The 11,811-nt window shown below is 43.2% G+C and overlaps 1 long non-coding RNA gene across 1 annotated transcript; it reads right to left on the reverse strand.

Moving 5' to 3' along the window:
* Nucleotides 1–7: 7 nt before the first annotated feature.
* Nucleotides 8–1,292, reverse strand: LOC119271303. The gene is made up of 3 exons (XR_005134478.1): nucleotides 835–1,292; nucleotides 534–587; nucleotides 8–266 (listed from the first exon to the last, which is right to left on the reverse strand). It is a non-coding gene; the product is annotated as an uncharacterized LOC119271303 (long non-coding RNA).
* Nucleotides 1,293–11,811: the final 10,519 nt, after the last annotated feature.

Raw genomic sequence — 11,811 nt, forward strand, 5'->3', positions numbered from 1 at the left:
ATTTCACGACATCAAACAATTACGGGTTGCGGTTTTAAACAGAAATACATGATGGATCATTGCATACAGCTATGATTATAAAGGTACTACTCTTACCGTCTATAATTATAATTCAATTCTTTGTCGATAAGAAAGCAACCATCATTGTGGATACCTTTATATGCTTCTAGTGATCCTATGAGCATATGCTAATACTCCTTAACATAAATCTCACTTGTCATCGCCATCGTCACTGTCTTGCTGGAATCACATCCTTTATCTGCAAACTGAAATAATAGCAACATCAAATCCCTCTTGAAGGTCTCACCCTGGACCTCCCCCTGTTGATCTGCATAGGCATGGCATTAACCAAGCAAACTCAACAATTCACACCATGCATATAATATCTCAAGTAAAAATTTTCAGGAAATTCACAGTACACTTCAACCCACTTGATTTATACACATGAACTTAACGGGATATGAGTATTTACACACAACAATTCATGATTAATGTGGAACTGAAGCGACAAATTGGGAAAATCAAAATCTTACCTTAATGAATAAGCGGGGCAAGGAGGAGACTTCAAGGGCAACCACTTGTGTACTCTGAACAACAGAATGACCATATTCATTAAATATCACATTCAGCATACCCTCAAATCGACTGATGTAGATTATTGGGCTAATCTGCAAAAAGAAAAGCTAACAGGGGCTCTTCTCCTTGTGCAGACGTGTACTGAATTGGAAGGTTGACTTGCCTAAAGTACTGCCCAGCGACAGCAGGCATAGCACTGACCCAAACATGCAGTTACAGCTAATCAAAAGAGGAGAGGAGCAGGAAGGAAGAAGGAACCTGCAGACGTGTGGGCTGTACAGAGCCATCTCTGGCCCAACGCGGTGTGAACGATGACCAGTTGTTCCTTTCGGTGACCCTCTCCCGTCGGCCGCCGCACATCCCTCTCCTCTTTCCTCTCTATTTCTACCTCCTCTCCTTCCGTCTCTCTCTCCCTCTCATCTTCTCTCTCTCTCTCCTGTAGATCAAATCGAGCGCCGTCGCAATCACCCTTTGACTGCAGGTCGCCGCCGCCGTCGGAGAAGCTCACCTCCGTGCCCGCACGAGATGAGGAGGGGTGGGCAGCGGTGGCGCAGGGGAGGAGAAGCCAGCGCTGTCGGATGCCCTGCTCGGGAGCCGCCTTGTCTCTCCGGACGGGGCGCGCTCCACGGCCACCCCATCGTGTCGAGCTCTCCTAGGAGGCGACTAAGGTGGGAGGAGGAGGAGGAGGCGGCGGCGGCGACTGAGGTGGGAGGAGGAGGGGGGCGGCGGCTAGGGTTTTGAGGAAGGACGGGAGGAGGAGGAGAGGAGGAGGAGGGGGTCGGGCGTGACTCGTGAGAGGAGGAGGAGGGGGCATGGGAGGACGTGGGGTCATTTCTTTTTCTTTCGCTGCCGCTTTTTCGTTCGCTGCCGCGCGAGTCGCAGGACTATTCACAGTCGACGTGGATGCCGCGGTTGTGACTACCAACCCGCTCATCCTTTATAAGTTCAATGCTATGATAAACAAGAAAAGCTAAATTTTCTTTACCGAATTGTAATTAGCTGCTAGCTAGCTAGGACAGCACCATCTGGTGGTATCTTCGGGAGATCGACTAGTGACACTTATTTCACCCACTAGACAGGACAGGATAGAATTCAACCGGAGCTGGATTCTGTTATTCTCCACACAAAAAGGTTACGTCCTTTTGTGTCATGTGAATCAAATTAGTGGCAGACTGGTACCAGGACGAGTCATGGTCATGGTGCATCTAGGCTAACCTAGCTAGGGTTTTGCTTGCATGTCCTTTTACCAAAACAAGGAAACCCCATGCAGATGCGTTGACTAGTGGAGCAGATCTTGAGTCATTCCAGCGCGCCCGACAGCGTCACATACCGACATTAGGGGAGCGGCGTAGGATAAGCTTTTTTGGAGGGGATATTAGTGACAGCATTAAGCACCGTGCACTAGCGGGGAAAGGAAAAGGCAATAGATGTGTAGATTAGGGTTGGCCACGTACTTCCTGCACTGTACGGGGCAACGGTTTTAATGGAGACAGATGGTACAGAGCCTTGGCCATCTGTGGATGTTGATTAGTCACCAACTAGAATGAAGCCCCGATTGATTTGGCACCTGAGCTACATATATATCGGTTAGTCAAGCAATCACATGCTCTAATCTATGGTATAGTGAGCATGATGGGGGTATTTCCTGTGTCGTTACGTCATGTACAATTGTCTCTAAAGCTTTCGGATTGTCTGCGGACAAACCGACTGTTGCCTATGCTTGGTGGGTGGGGGTTGCGCCGAGTGCCCGTATCTTTTTCCTTTTACGAAAAGACCCATATATCTATATCTATACCAATATAAAAAGACCCAAAGAAGCAGATTCAAACCATCTCAACCGTCAAATCATGTGATCTAGTAGTTCAAATTGCTTCAATGTTGAGCACCAAATACGTTTAACGCTCTAATTACCCACCAGTGCCATGTAATTATAGCATGTAATTAATATCTTACCATTCCCGTGAAGAAAGCAATTAATATCTTACCAAATATCAATGTGCCACAAATATACCTTACCTAATATAATGTGCCACTAATATCCTACCTAATACGTGGATTGCACGTACATAATTACTATGAGAAAGTACCAAACATCCCAAACATAATAATAATTACATCGAGCTCTCTGGACAACCAAACGACCACCGCCACCGCCAAAATGAGCCACTGACGCGTCTCTATCGTTGCTTCCATATCAGAGCCACTATGACTTTGTCAATGACAACCGGAAAGTCTTCGTGCACGTGCCCCTAAGGACCAATGCCCTAAAGTCATAGTCTCACCGAGTGCCATATCATATGGGCTGTTTTGTAGAATCATGCAGGTGAACAAGGTGTATTACTCCTTCAAAGCACTAGTAGAAAACTGACCTTTCATCCGGAGCACTAGTCCCGGCCGGGTTTGGCCCGGAACTAAATGTGAGCATTAGTCCCGGTTCCAACGGCTAGGACTGGACGGGTTTGTAATGGAGCACCGCAAGATTAAACCCATTATAAAGCACCTCTCCGACTGAAGATAAACCAATCTAGTTGGCCAAACCAAATTGATAGATCGGTGAGAAATACAAAGCTATAACAATTATGCATAAAAGAGTACAGAGAAGACTTAATTAATATTCTTAAATATTCAGATCATAAACCCATAATTCATCGGATCCCAACAAACACACCGCAAAGAATATTACATCGGATAGAATTCCAAGAACATCAAGGAGAACATTGTATTGAATCAAAGAGAGAGAAGAAGCCATCTATCTACTAGATATGGACCCATAGGCCTGTGATGAACTACTCACGCATCATCCGAAGGCAGAAAGGATGATGTAGAAGCCCTCTGTGATCGATTCTCCCTCCGGCAGAATACCGAAAAAGGCCTCCAGATGGGATCGCGGAAGAATCGAAACTTGCGGCGACGGAAAAAGTGTTTCGGGTGGCTCTCTGTTGGTTTCCCGTTTTCAGAGAATTTATAGAGGTGGAATTAGGTCAGACGGAGCCACAAGGGGCCCACAAGGCATCAGAGTGCGCCTACCCCTAGGCACGCCCTGTTGCCTTAGCGTCTCCTTGCTTGTCATCTGGTCTCCCCCCGAAGCTTATATGGTCTCTCTTGTCCATAAAAAACCGTCAAAAAATTTCGTAGCGTTTGGACTCCGTTTGGTACCGATTTGCTGGAAAACTAAAAACAAGCATAAAACAACAACTGACACTTGGCACTGGGTTAATAGCCAGTCCCAAAAAATGATATAAAATACCACAAAAATTATATAAAACATCCAAGATTGATACTATAATAGCATGGAACAATAAAAAGTTATAGATACGTTGGAGACGTATCAGTTAGTATTCTTCATGAGTGTTGAGAGGATGCCTCGCTTGCATTATCGCCATGATTGGCCATGGAGGAACTACTACCGTCATAAGCATTAGGATGTTGAGGTAATTTGAGGTGATAGTAAAATCCTTAATTCCGAGTCTTTGCAATTGATAGGGGAGTAATAAGTACCTGCATGGGAAGGTACGGTTGGTGGTGTATGTGGCATGAAGTCTACTTTAGAGTAGAACATGTTATGTACTGGGAACCGCCCACTTATGCATATGAAGGATGGATAGACGATAAGAGAGAGAGAGAGAGAGAGAGAGAGAGAGAGCATTTGCTCCACACTTATTATGCAGGCCATATTCGTGGTAATGGCTTCGGAACTCTCGAGAACACTTTAATGCTCAAGCACCATGTCTACTAGTGTAGTATATTATGTTCTTGTTTTACCTTCTAGTTCATAGTGTAGCAAACACCCTTTATTCTGTTTCCTTAGAAATCGACGGAGTAAACTATTTTCAAACTCCGATTTGGATGTGTACATAAGTGCGTTAAGTGACAACGCAGTTGCGGAGTCTGTGGTGCTTTCCTTCCCGCTCTTTGTGGGTTCAACACTTACTTATCACGAAAATGCTACAACAACCGTGTGCACTTGCAAGTCATCAACATAGTGTTTGTTTTATTCAAAATAAAAAATAAATAAAAATGATGCTCCAAGATTTTGCACATATCATGTGAACAAATAAAATATAGGCTCAACCGAGACACACCGATAGTTATTGAAGAAGATGGAGGGGATGCCGGGGTACCCTCGGCTTGGAGCTTGAGAACCAATTATTTCATGGGGAGGCCTTGGGAATCCCCAAGCTTGAGCTCTTGCATCTCTCCAACTTTCTCTCATATCATTGTCTCCCCTGACTCTTATAAACTTCATCCACACAAAACTTAACAAAACTTTTATTAGAGGGATTAGTACACATAAACATAAATCACATATCAAGTACTTTCAATACAAGGTGCATAATTATTTCCAAATATTAGCTATTGTATACATTCATTTCAATAATTTATATCCTCCAATATAAGCCATGAACACACAAGTATATGAAGATAATAAAACATAACAACATTCTATCAAAACCAAAACAATCGGTAGTAATCTCATTAATATGCATACTAGTAATCTCATTAATATGCATACTTCTGCAACTGCAAAGATTCTAAAAATTAGGACATAACAGAAAATTTGTACTGTAGCACCGTGTCAATATTTCAAGATTTTACCACATTCTAGTACAGAGTAAATTAAAATATTGCAAGATACTATTCTGTTTCTGCACAACACATACCAAACTTGCAATATAAACATCCTAAAGGAAAACATTAGCACTTTATTTTTATGGTATAGTAGTTTATACAAGGGGATAATTATTTTTATGAGAAACTTCCATCAAAAGATTTATATTGTTTTCATGAGCATGAACACAAGTGTTCAAGATTGATCCTAATTTCTTCAATGCATAACTTTCCAATCACTTCCGTTTTGAAAAAGTTTTACGTTCCGCTCTGTATTTTTTTTGTGTTTTTGAAAAGTTTAAATGCACTCAAAAGAATAAAAATACTCTCTAGAACTTCCGGGTTATCTCCCGGGCAAAGCTTTCTTTAAAGCCATTAATCTAGGCATAACGGTGCAAGTAAACAAATATTATATTTTGCGTGTTTGACCCGCAACTAAAGATAGAAAGCGAGAACATAAAATAAAATCTACTTAGTTAAAGCTGACAAGCCCACACGAGAATATTCATCCTACGCTATTGCTCCTCAGCGACGGCTCCAGAAAAGAGCTTGATAATCCGCAAGTATAAGGAATTGTCATAGCACTTTCCAATGATAGAGGTTGTAAGTATGGGGTGTCAAACCCACAAGGAGATAAAGGTTAAATCCAAATCAACAAGTCCTATTTTCCAATGATACAACCCTACGTACAACAAGCGTTTGCTTTATCTAGGAAAAAAATAGAACTACCTTATGGGTACGAAAGGATAGGTTTGCAAGATAACAAAGAAGGTTAACATAAAAGTTAGGTGCTGCCAATGTAATAGTACAATATAATACAAATATCGAGTGTGGAATAGTGGTGGCATGGTGTGCAGAATTATTCTTAGGCAATTAGCTAAGTTACTAAACTGATCATCATTCCAAGTTTATAGGTGGGAGAGAGCTCTGCTAGTGTACTATCCTTACTTGGAATTTCATGCACTAATGATTGGAACTATTAGCAAGCATCCCAAACTACTAACAAGTTCATATTAATGTAAACCCAACCATAGCATTAATTTTTATTGGCCTCCCTTCGATCCCATACGTACCAATTTCCATGGTCCGGCGAGGAGTCACTCCTACCCCCGTATGCATAGTCCTATCAATATACAACTAACTCTATGGTGTGATCCACGCGTAGGTGCTCATATGATGGGCATCAAAGGACAGTAACATAACCACAAGTAATTCAAACCAATCATAGAAATTCACCAATTAACCCAAATGACAAAAGTATTCTACTCATACACAAAGAAGATGCAAGAAATCATTATCATAATAATCGATAACATCCAACACCATGTTTAAGTAGGGGATTACAGTGGGTTGTGGGAGAGTAGACCATTGAATAGAGGTGATGAATATGATGGAGATGTTTGTGATGATAGCTCCCTGGTGGCACTCCGGCACCACCGAGAGAGTGAGAGAGAGAAAGAGAGAGAGAGAGAGAGGCTCCCCCTCCATGACCTCCCCACTAGATGGGGAGAGCTTTCCCCCTCTCGTACTTGGCCACCATGGCTCCCAGAGGGGCGAGAGCCCCTTTGATATTGGATCTCTCCTTCTCCTTTTCTCTTTTTTTCTTCAATGTTTTGGACCTACTTCTATGGCTAAGCACCGTTTCTGCTAAAAAATACGTATTTTTCTCTCGAAAACTACCTTTCTTGCGACGAAAGTGTGGCACAGACTACCTTAGGGAACCACCACACAGCTATGGTCTTCCCGCGCCATGAGGCCGTGTGGGCCCCTCGTGCACCACCTTACATTTATTCCTTCACCCAAAATTTCTGATATATTCCATAAAAAAATCACAAAAAATTTCAGCTTATTCCGGCTCCGTGAACTTTTGACCTAAAAACCCCAAAACAATAGCAAACAAGAACTGACCTCTAACACTCGATTAATAGGTTAGTCCAAATAAATATTGTGCCAATAAATAAATAAATGATGTAAATATAGCATGAATACTTAAAAAGAATTTACATTGGAGCTGTATCATTAGTCATTGCTAATGATTATTCTAGATTCACTTGGGTTTTCTTCCTTGATGACAAAGCGTAGGTTCCAAGCATCTTTAAAGGTTTTTCAAGCAAAGAACAAAACAAATTTTAAGTGAAGATCAAGAAGGTGCGAAGTTACAATGTAACCAAGCTCAAGAACGCATATTTTGACACATTTCTTGATGAAGAAGGCATTTCAGATGAGTTCCCGACAACTTAGACTCCTTAACAAAACAAAGTTGTTGAGAGGAAAAATCGAACATTGATCGAGATCGCAAGTAAGTTGTTGGATGAGTACAAGACTCCAAAGAATTTTTGGATCAAAGCGGTTCAAATGACATTTCATGCTACAAATAGGCTTTATCTCAACAAGCTACTTGGCAAGACGGTGTATGAGCTCTTAATCGATAACAAACGACAAGTTGGATACTTTCGGGTATTTGGCTCAAAATGCTACATTCTTGATAAACATCATCGTTCTAATTTTATCCCAAGTCGCATGAAGGTTTTCTCCTTGGTTACAAATTAAATTCGCACACTTTTCACGCCTTGAGGAACTTCACTCGAAAAGTTGAAGAAATAGTAGATGTGAAGTTTGATTAATCTAGTGGTTCCCAAGCCAACAAATTGCCGAATTATTTAGGTGATAATGAACCTTTGGAAGTGATCAATGATCTAGCCATAGGGAATGTGAAGCCCGTGGAAATCAAATAGTGTACTTCTTCTATTCAGGTGGAACCCTCTACATCATATCAAGGTGAACCACAAGCAAATGAAGAGGCATCCACTAGTGACAATCAGCAAGAAGAAGAGAAGTTTAACAAGATCACAACCAACCTCCTTCACCAGCATCTCAAGGACGAGATGATCAAGAAGAAGAGTAAGAGGAAGCTCAAGCTCCTAAACCAAAGCTACATCGAGTTTGGTCTAGAGTGAATAAGAATCATCTTGTTGATGAAATCCTCACCGACATAAATCAAGGGAGAATAAAGGAATTGTCATAGGTCATAAAATATCTAGTAAAGGCATCGAAGTTGATAGAGAAAATATATATGCCATAGAAAATCTACCATACCCTTGAGATATCAAAGGGGTTAGAGTTTTCTAGGGCATGCAGGTTTTTATAGACGCTTCATTAAGATTTTTTCTAGCATCTTGAAGCCTTTAACTAACCTATTGCAGAAAAGTGCCCCTTTCAACTTTGATAAATAATGTATATTGGACTTCAAACAATGGAAGGAAGCTTTGATCACAACACCAACTTATCAAACCAACTAAGAGGGATCAACCTTTTGAGGTCATTCATGAGACTAACAACAATGCGGTAAGCACTGTTTTGTCACAACATGAAGGTAACGAGTTTTATGTTATGCTCAAAGAAATTATTGTAACACCCCGGATGTAATTTACCCAATATGTACTCCAACTCTTGCCGTTTCCGGCCTTAAGTTATTTTATTTTCTTGGGTTCAGGTTTTTGTCTCCATGTGTTGTTATCGTTGTCATGCATCTCATATCATGTCATCATGTGCATTGCATTTGCATACGTGTTCATCTCATGCATTCGAGCATTTTCCCCGTTGTCCGTTTTGCATTCCGGCGCTTCGTTCACCTCCGGTGGTCATTTCTACCTTTCTTTCATGTGTGGGGATTGAACATTTCCGGATTGGACCGAGACTTGCCAAGCTGCCTTGGTTTACTACCGGTAGACCGCCTGTCAAGTTTCGTACCATTTGGACTTCGTTTGATACTCCAACGGTTAACCGAGGGAACGAAAAGGCCTCGTGTGTGTTGCAGCCCAACACCGCTCCAATTTGGCCCAAAACCCACCAAAACCTCTCTCATCATCTAGAGCATTCGATCACGACCGCGTGGCCGAAAACCGCACCTCATTTGGACACTCCTAGCTCCCTCTATGCCTATATATAGACCCCCTCATCCAAATCTGGATCAATCCCCCATCCAAACCCTAAATTCCACCTCGCGCCGGCCGGACAAACCGCCGCCGCCGCCCGCGCCCTATCAGCGCCCGCCACATGGCACCACCGGCCTCCTCCAACGCCAGGCCCGCGTGGCCCAGCGCCGGCCCTCCCGGCCCACGCGCCCGAGCCGCCGCACCCTGCCCGCACGCCGCCGTCTTCTTCCATCCGATCGCCGGCACCGCCACCAGACGCCACCGCGCCGCCACCGACCTCCACCCGCTCCGGCCGCCGCGGTCATCCTCGCCGGCCGCGCCTCCATCTCCGGCAACCACCGCCGCGGCTCCGGCCCCGCGCCTCTTCCTCCACGCTGTCGTCCTCCACGGCAAGTCCCACGCCTCCCTGACGAACTCCGGCGACCTCGAAGCTCCGGCCGGCGATCCTCGTTATCCGTGCATGAACAGTGGATCTGGATCTGAGATCCCGTTCGTTGACTTTTGCCCGAAACCCTAACTTTTTGCTCCTGTTCATTGCATCGTAACTTTGCATCCGTAGCTCCATTTTGGGCATATAGCATATCAAAATGTTCGTCTCAGAGAGCACATAATTTTATCTCATTGCATCATTTTCATTTGAGTTCATCTTGATGCCCGAAATTCTGCTAGAAGAGTGCTACTTGAGATAATTGTCAGATCTGTTGCTCCAATTAGATATTTGTCATTTTTGCCATGATTATTGTGTGCATGATATGCCCATGAGCTCTACATATGTTTTGTTAAGGGGTTTTCCATCTTTCCAGAGGTGCAACCCATGTATTTTTGTGATGTGTGTGGTGACTAGCACAAGCTTGCAAAGTGAGACATTTGTGAATGCTGATTTCAGGGACTTGGCATTTCCACTAAGTCCTTGACCTGTTTATCTCATATTGCCATATGTTCATGTTGTTTCCTAGTGATCCATGCCTCTTTTAAGGATGATCAGTAAGGATGTTTTGTTAATCTTGTATTGCTCTATCGATCCATGTCTTTGTTTGCAATTATGGAGCACCGTAGCTTGAGTTAATTGAGCACCGTAGCGGATCTGGGCAGATTGTCTACTTGTTAGCGATTTTACCGATGATGTTGTAGTTGACCCGTGCATGCTATGTTATTGTTCTTGCCATGTCTAGCTTGCATTTTGTGTATTCTTGATAGGTGTATACTTAGATTGTCATGACTTGCTCTGTAGTGAGTGCATCGAGCTCGTAAACATGCCTACTTGATATCTGTTTCAGCATGCTCCAGTTTTCACTAAGTCTGTGATCTGATTATGTTTTTGCCATGTTAACATGCTTGCAAATGTATTTTTTGATCCCTTTTGGCTCAAGGTTACTAAGGGACTTTTGTTAAGCTCTTTGAGTAGCCCCATGCCATGCTTTACTTTGCCATGTTCAGGTCCTGTAGCATGTAGCTTTGTTGCTCCGAAGTGTGCTATCTGATCTGAAATTCCAGACAAGTGTTAATTTCACTAAGTCTGAAATCTGTTTGTCAAATGCATTTTTGCCATGCTTGTTTGAACCTGTTAATGAATGAATTGGCCGTAGCTCAGTGCTAGACTTTTGTTAAGCATCATGAATGGATTCCTGCCATGTATTTTGATGCCATGTTTGGGTGCTGTAGCATGCTCATCTTGTTGCATTTAGATGGCTACTTGCTGTAAATCGCAGAACATGGTCATATTTGAATCGCTTGCCATTTCCAAACCGTAACTCTGATTTCGGTGATCTTTATATCGTTTTCAAGTGATTTTCATCTCATCTTTCCAGTGGCACACTTGGATTTCCAAGTTGAGGCCAGGTTCATCCATTCCTTGCCAAATCTTGCATATGCATCACATATTGCATCCCGCATAGCATACCATCCTTGCATCATATTGTTTGAGCCTTGCACGTGGTTGATTGTGTTCCGTTCGCTTGTTTGTCTTGTTTGGGTAGAGCCGGGAGACGAGTTAGCTAATGAGAAGCCCGTTGAGTTTGCTTTCGAGGATCCAGTCAACTCTGACAACTTTGCAGGCAAGATGATCATACCCTCGAAATCACTACTATCTTTGCTTTGTTAGATGCTCGCTCTTTTGCTATGCCTATGCTACGATGCCTACCACTTGCCTATCATGCCTCCCAAATTGCCATGTCGAACCCCTAACCCACCATGCCCTAGCAAACCATTGATTGGCTATGTTACCGCTTTGCTCAGCCCCTCTTATAGCGTTGCTAGTTGCAGGTGAAGATTGGAGGCCGTTCCTTGTTGGAACATTATTTACTTGTTGGGATATCATTATATTGCCATGTTATCTTAATGCATCTATATACTTGGTAAAGGGTGGAAGGCTCGGCCTCTCGCCTAGTGTTTTGTTCCACTCTTGCCGCCCTAGTTTCCGTCATATCGGTGTTATGTTCCCGGATTTTGTGTTCCTTACGCTGTTGGGTTATAATGGGAACCCCTTGATAGTTCGCCTTGATTAAAGCTTTTCCAGCAATGCCCAACCTTAGTTTTACCATTTGCCACCTAGCCCCTTTTTCCCTTGGGTTTTCGGAGCCCGAGGGTCATCTTATTTAAACCCCCCCGGGCCAGTGCTCCTCTGAGTGTTGGTCCGAACCAGGCAGCCTGTGGGGCCACCTCGGGGAAACTCGAGGGTTGGTTTTACTCGTAG

This window comes from Triticum dicoccoides, chromosome 3A, assembly GCF_002162155.2.
Source record: "Triticum dicoccoides isolate Atlit2015 ecotype Zavitan chromosome 3A, WEW_v2.0, whole genome shotgun sequence".
Lineage (NCBI taxonomy): Eukaryota > Viridiplantae > Streptophyta > Magnoliopsida > Poales > Poaceae > Triticum > Triticum dicoccoides.